Source organism: Pteropus medius, unplaced genomic scaffold, assembly GCF_902729225.1.
Source record: "Pteropus medius unplaced genomic scaffold, Ma_sr-lr_union100, whole genome shotgun sequence".
NCBI lineage: Eukaryota > Metazoa > Chordata > Mammalia > Chiroptera > Pteropodidae > Pteropus > Pteropus medius.
In genome coordinates, this window is record NW_024352783.1 from 12057842 (window position 1) to 12066076 (window position 8235).

The following is an 8235-nucleotide window of genomic DNA, read 5'->3' on the forward strand; positions in this document are numbered from 1 at the left end:
GGGCCTGGCATGGATTGTGTGTGGACAAGGAGGTGTCCCTGGGGAAGTGACTGGTGTGCAGGGAAAGGACAGGAGGTCAGAGAGGGCAGTCCTCAGCACAACCAGGCCAGGATGAACGCAGTGGGGAATGGAGTGTCACAGGGGCTGGAAAGGGTGCCTAGGAGGCATCCTAAACTGCCAAGCGATGTAGCTGTAGAGGAGGGATGGATCAGCTTATAGGAGGGTTGGGTGAAGGTGGGAAGAGGTGTCTATAATAGGCATTGAGAAGGTAAAATTAGTAGCCTTAGGCAAAGAGGGAGGGAGAGAGGGACTCTGGGAAGACTTCATTATTCAATTACATCACTGAGCCCTAAGTTCCTCGAACCCATTCTTTTATAGCTGCTCATAGATGTTTCCTTTGACTTGTCCATCAGCTATCCATACAGGCTTCACTAAGGGTTTATAAAGGTAAAACATTCTGGACTTGTGCATATATGAAAATATTTTCTTGGCAGAGATAGGCTAAAATTAGCTCAGGTTTTGTAGGAAATTTTTTTCTAATTTTAATGCCATTTATTTTTTTTTCTAATTTTTAGTGCTCAGAGGATTTACTTTTTCATACATTTCATACATGCTTTCCTGTGGTTTTTTTTGAAGATAACAAAGTTTTTTCTCCCCTAAAATTTTTTCTTTTCTAATCTAATCAATAAGCCTTCATATAATTATCAGAACAATGCCTGATTTCCATCACATCCAGCATCTCCTCCCATGAGGCACAGCACATTTTCTTTTCTCTTTATTGATCTTTGAGTGAGCATGGTAACAGTTCAAGTCCTTGTTTGCAAGCAGACAAGGTACATGGTATAGAATAACCAAAATGTCTGGGTTGTGTATGAGTTATCTATAACCACATGACAAATGTCCCCAAACTTGGTGACATAAAACAACTATTTTATGATGGTCTCAGTTTCTGTGGAGCAGGAGCTCATACTGGGCACAGTGGGAAAAACTTGTCCTTGCCCAGTCTTCTCCATTCACACATCTGATGCCTGAATTAGGATGACTCAAAGGCAGAGCTCAGCAAGGTCTTTCAACCAAAGCATCTGTATATGGCCTCTCCATGTGGTTTCTCATATCAGGACAGCTTTGTTCCAGGGCTGTCTCTCAAGAGCAAACACTTCAAAAAGACTGAGTGGAAGCCTTTTATGATTTAAGCTCAAAAGTGACACAGCTTCCCTTGTGCCATATTCTATTGATGGAAACAGTCAAATTCTACCTAGATCAAGGTGAGAGCACAAAGATCCCAACTCTTGATTAAAGAAATATCACTGAACTGGAGGTCATATTTGAAAACTGCCACAGGAGGACACTGGTTGAATGTCAATATTGCTCCTCACCGAGACTGCTGTGGGCTGCCAATTCCCACCCCACCACCAGGTGTCCTGCTCCTTGTGCTGGTCTGAAGCCAAGCTCAGCCCCTCTCCAAACCTAGCCTCTCAGTGGCTGTGGTTTTACTTTCAGTCAAGATGGCAGGGTAGGTAAACCTTGTACATGCCTCCTTCCATGACTGCATTAAAACTGCAACTAAATTATGAAGCAGTCAACCTGGAGAACAATCTGAAGAGAACTCTAATAACTGGAGATATAAAGAAGAGACCACGTCGAGACTGGTAGGAGGGGTAGAGATGTGAAACGGGCTGGTCCAACACCCACGTATGCCTGTGGCAATTTTGCTACTAGACAACCAGCTCCAACTCAGCAGGAGTTTCCTTCAGTAGCAATCAACAGGCCTGGTCTTGCCCACCTAGGTGGTGAACAACCAGCCCTGCCCTTAGCTGCAGTATTTTTTGAACAAATCTCAAAGGCTTAAAGGCCCAAGGCAGGCCGCAGCAGGCCTCTTGCAAGTGGCCACAGGCTCAACACTGACAATAAATTTGAATCTGCAATAACGTGGGAACACCATTTAACCCACCCTGATGACTCCCTGAGATGCTGTCTCATCCAACTCTGGAACCGCCCAATGCTCATTCAGATGCTGAGCCTATAAGCAGGTATCCACAGGCCTAGGGGTGCACTGGGTCGTTAGCTGAGCTGCCCCAGGCCCAGTACTGGTGGCAGCCAGACTCAGTTCACTGTGTGACCTCTCCCACGTGCCTCCAGGTCCAGTTCAGGCAGCAACTAAACACAGATAGCTATGTAACTTCTACCAAGTAGCCCTGGGCCAGTCACAGGAAATGGCTGACCGTGGCCTCATGAGAGTCCCTCCCAAAGGGTTTAAGAACCAACACACCCGGAGACTGCCATTAGATCTCAACAGAGCACCAACTGATTAGTCACTCAAGCAGCACACCCAAAGGGTGGTCCTATTACTGTTGGGAGCAATCCTAATCCATAATTGCCCCAGTGGCACTGAGGGAGCCTTGATTCTTTCTGCCAAAACAAGACATTTATAGGCTGTCTACAAGATACCCACATCAGATAGAAAGACACACATACAAACACTGAAAATAAAGAGATGGAAAAAAATATTTCATGCAAATGGAAATGAAACCAAGCAGAGTAGCAATACTTATATCAGACAAAATAGACTTTAAAACAAAGGCTAAAATAAGACACAAAGAAAAACATTACATAATAATAAAGGGATCAATTCAACAAGAGGCTATAACCCTAGTAAACATTGATAAACTTTTAACCAGACTCACAAGAAACAAAGAGAGGATCCAAATAAATAAAATCATAAATAAAATAAGAAAAGTAACAGCTGAGTCCACAGAAATACAAAGGATTATAAGAAAATATGATGAGCAGTTATATGCCAACAAATTGGACAATCTGGAAGAAATGGATAAATTCTTAGAGACATACAATCTCCCACTATTGAATTAAGAAGAAACATAAAATCTGAATGGACTGATTACTACTAATGAAATTGAATGAGGAATCAAAAAACTCCCAACAAACAAAAGTCCTGGACTAGATGGCTTCACAGATGAATTTTATCAAACGTTCAAAGAAGAATTAATACCTATTCTTCTCAAACTATTCCAAAAAAATTGAAGGACGAAAGGTTGCCAAGCTCATTTTACGAGGCCACCATTGCACTAATTCCTGAAACAGAAAAAGACATTACAAGAAAAAAAGTCATATGCCAATATCCCTGATGAACATAGATGCAAATATCTTCAACAAAATATTAGCAAATCAAATTCAACAATACATAAAAAGGTCATACACCACAATCAAGTAGGATTTATTCCTAGGATGCAAGGATGGTTTAATATCTGCAAATCAATTAATGTGATATACCACATTAACAAATTGAAAGATAAAAATCATGTGATCATATCAATAGATGCAGAAAAAGTGTTTGAAAAAACCCAGCATCCACTTATGATTTCTAAAAAGTCTCAGAAAGGGAAATTAGAGAGAACATCCCTTAACATAATAAAGGCCATATATAACAAATCTGCAGCTAACATTATACTCAATAAGGAAAAAAAAAAAAAACATTCTCCTTAATATCAGGAACAAGATAAGGATGTCTACTTTCACCACTTCTACTCAATATAGTATTGGTAGTTCTAGCCACAACAATCAGACAAGAAAAAGAAATTAAAGGCATCCAAATTAAAAAGGAAGAAGTAAAACTATCATTATTTACCAATGACATGATACTATATATAGAAAACTCTAATGAATCCACCAAAAAAAATGTTTGAACTGATAAATAAATTTAGTAAAGTAGTAAGATACAAAATTAATATTCAGAAATCAGTTGCACTTCTATACATCAATAATAAACAATCACAAAGAGAAATTAAAAAAATAAAAATAATCTTATTAACAATTGTATCAAAAACAAAATACCTGGAAATAAATTTAACCAAGGAGGTAAAAGACCTGTACTTAGAAAATTATAAGTCATTGAAGAAACAAATTAAAGAAGATACAAATAAATGGAAGTATATACCACATTCATAAATGGGAAAAATTAACATCATTAAAATGTCCATAGTATGCAAAGCTATCTATAGATTCAATATAATCCCTATCAAAATACCAATGGCATTTTTCACAGAACTAGAACAAATAATCCTAAGATCTATATGGAACCATAAAAGACCCTGAATAACCACAGCTATCCTGAGAAAGAAGAGCAAAGTTGAAGGTATCGTGCTACCTGATATCAAACTGTACTCCAAGGCTGTAGGAATCAAAAAAGAAACATTGTACTGGCATAAAAACAGACACATGGATCAATGGAATAGAATAGAGAGTCCAGAAATAAACCCACTCCTATATGCTCACTTAATCTATGACAAAGGCAAAAATATACAATGGTATAAAGACAGTCTATTCAATAAATGATGTTGGGAAAACTGGACAGATATATACAAAAAAAAAAATGAAAACGGACCACCTTTTAACACCATATACAAGAAAAAACACAAAATGAATGAAAAACTTAAATGTAAGACCCAAACCCTTAAAACTTCTAGAAGGAAACATAGACAGTAAAGTTTCTGACATTGCTCTTTCTAATATTTTTTTTTCTAGTATATCTCCTTGGGCAACAAAAGGAAAAATAAACAAATGGAACTACATCGAACTAAAAAGGTTTTTCATAGCAGAGGAAACTATCGACAAATGAAAAGACAACTTACTGACTGGGACAAGATATTTACCAATAATACATTTGATACAGGACTAATACCCAAAATTTATAAAGAACTCACACAATTCAACACTACAAAATAAAAATAAACAATCCAGTTAAAAAATGAGCAGAGGATCTGAATAGACATTTCTCCAAAGAGGATATACAGATGTCCAATAGACATATGAAAAGATGCTTAACATCACTAATCATCAGAGAAATGCAAATTAAAACCAGGAGATGTCACCTCACACCTATCAGAATGCTTATCATCAACAATTAACAAACAACAAGTGTTAGTGAGGATGTAGAGTAAAGGGAATCCTCGTGCACCGTTAGTGGAATTGCAAATTGGTACAGCCACTACAGATAAGAGTTTGGAGGTTCCTCAAAAAATAAAAATAAAAATAGAACTACCTTACTACTCAGCTGTTCTATTTTTAGGTATTTATTCAAAGAATAGCAATACACTAATTCAAAAAGATATATCCAACCCTATGATTATTGCAGCTTTATTGACAATAACTAAGATATGGAAGCAACCTAAGTGCCCATCAATAGACAATTGGATAAAAAAAGATGAAGTACATAGATACAATGGAATATTACTCAAACACACACCCGCAAAAAAAATGAAATCTTACCATTTGCAATAACATGGATGGACCTAGAGGGTATTATGCTAAGTGAAATAAGTCAGACAGAGAAGGACAAATACCATATGATTTTACTTATAAGTGGAATCTAAGGAAGAAAACAAATGAACAAAATGAAAACAGACTCATAGACATAGAAAACAAATCGGCGATGCCAGATAGGATGAGGGTTTGGGGGCCTGGGTGAAAAAGGTGAAGGGATTAAGAAGCACAAATTGTGATAGTTACAGAATAGTCTCTGGGATATAAAATACAGCATAGAGAATATAGTCAATAATATTATAATAACTATGTGTAGCACCAGCTGACTACTAGTCTAATCAGGAGGGTCACTTTGTAAATTACATAAATGTCTAACCATATTTGTACACTTGATACAAATATAAAATAATATTGAATGTCAACTCTAATTGAAAAATTAAAACTAAAAAATTATTGCAATCAAAACCTAAAAAAGAAAAAGGCCTTTCTGAGGTGGGTACCATGTGCCCCAGATGGACAAGATGGTACCAGCCATGTGAAGAGCTGAGAGAACTACAATTACAAAGACCCTAAATGAGAAAGAGCTTGGAAAATACAAGAACAGAAAGAAGGCAATGAACTTAAAATGTCATTAATTGGAGAAAAATGTTTTGAGATGAGGCCTGATAGCAGAGGGCACATTTCTTCCAAAGACTCAGGCAACAATTTTAAGATTTGTTCTGCCTTTGAAGTCAACACAGAACCAGTCTGTGGAATTAAGGCCAGTATTGTCTCATAAACCTCAGTGCATATTCCTAGTATGGCACTCCTCTTGCTGTAATAGAATGTGTCCACTTTGTGCATTCTTCCAGGAAAAAAATTCTTTCTTTTTCAGTTAGCCATTTATTTACTGTATTTCAAAATTTAGTCATAACACTTAATGGACAATAAGAATAGCATACAAATATGTAAGGCCTCTGATTTTAGCAGGCTTCTGATAATTAACATGATGGATTTTTTAAATAAATTTATTTATTTAAATTAGTTTCAAGTATACAGTACATTATTTAGACATCTATATTGTTCACAAAACAATTCCCCCAATTGTCTTCCAAAAAGATGGAAACAACAACTAATTATTCCACATCTGCGTTTTCAAAAGTGAGCATGGACAAAGCCGGAGTATTATCTCCAGACTATTTGAAAAAGCTCTCAGCACTCTGAGAATTCACAAAGAATATATGAACAATCAATCAGCTACTAGATTATAGCCTATATCTGTATGACTTCCATAGATGGCCTTACAGCCAGAATTTTAGAAAGATCTAGTAAGAAGAAATTCATTCTAACCTTGGTCAGACCAAAGGTCGAGGAAATAATTAAAATTCTTATGACAAACAGGGTTGAAACAAAAATAATACTCAGGTACAGAAAATCATTTAAAAAATGCATATCCCTAAGAGATTGAAGTCAGAGAAAGTGAATGCTGAGCAAGTTTCTTCTGCACAACAGCAAAATCTACGTCATTGTATCTACCCACCATCATGTAAGTCTTACTGTTTCTATAAAGGTTAATCTCATCCAGGTTAATCAACCTAAATCTCCCTCTCTTTTTTTTTTTTAATTGAAAGCAATTCCTGGCATTCAGTTCAAACCACATGCTCTCGAAATTTTAAAGCATGATAGGAATGAATTCAAATTTTCACATAACTTGGGAACTCACAACTTGGCCAACTTTGCAAATTACAATTGATTTCTGAGAGAGATATTCTTACTATTTGTTTGCAAAACATTGATGAGTTATATCTCAGAATCATCCTTAAGTTTCTCTCTAATCGTCTTTTATTTACTTATTGAAAAGTAAGATAAGTGTGTGTTGGAAAAAAATGCAAATACTATATAACAGTAAAAAAAAACGAAAACCTTATCTTCCTCAAAATCTAGACCCCCAAACTCCTTGCACAATATAACCATCATTAAGTGTTGTGTGCCCCCAAAAATGTCCTTATATATGCAAACCCCTGTGTTCACGTGTATAAGTTTTCAAATCCTTTTCATATCAAATAAGAGCATCCAGTGCCCACTCTTCTGCATCTAGCTTTTCATTGTAACAGTACATTTTGACACCTACAAAACAAATCATTCTTTGTCAAGTTTACATTGTATTTTATTTTATGGAAGAAGCATGCCTACAGGATAATTCTTAGAGGGGCAGTTGTAAGATCCAAGAATCTTTGTTCATTTGTAGGAGACTGCTAAATTGTTCTCCAAAGGCAATGCACAAATGTACACTCCCACCAGAGTGTATAAGAGGCATGTTCCCTCATCTTACCAAACAGACTACTATGAGACAATTTACTCTTTGCTGGGCTGGTAGATGAGCAATTTTGTTATTGTTGTTGTTGCTGTTGTTAGTCTTCTTTTTCTATGGATTACCTGTGTATATTTTGTCAATTTTTTACTGAGTTGTGTTACCTTGGTGATGGATTTGAAATCCCTGGCTTTATGTTAATGATATGTTCTTTTTCTGACATGTGTGGCAAATATTTTCCCAGTTGAACATTGTCTCTTAATTTAACTTCTGCCATTTTTTTCTTGGTTAATATACAGTTTCTGAGTCTTTTTTGTTTGTTTGTTTTACTGAGAAAAGCCTCACCTACTTTCTTGAGAAACATAAAAGACTGAAGGAAACAAACAGATATGCTTTTTCTGGGAGAAGAACTCTCAGGATATGTTGTATAGTAATATTAATTTAATACAATCACAATAAAAATCAAACATTTTCCTTTTTAGAAACTTGGTTTAAATTTTTCTAATATCAACACCATAAGAAAATAAATAGTTGGAAAGAGGTAGTGAAGTTTGCCCTGCCAGATGCTAAAAACTAGAAAATAATTAAAATCCAGTAATTTAGCAACTAAAAAGATATTATAATTTATCAAAATTCCAATGGCATTTTTCACAGAACTGAATTACAAC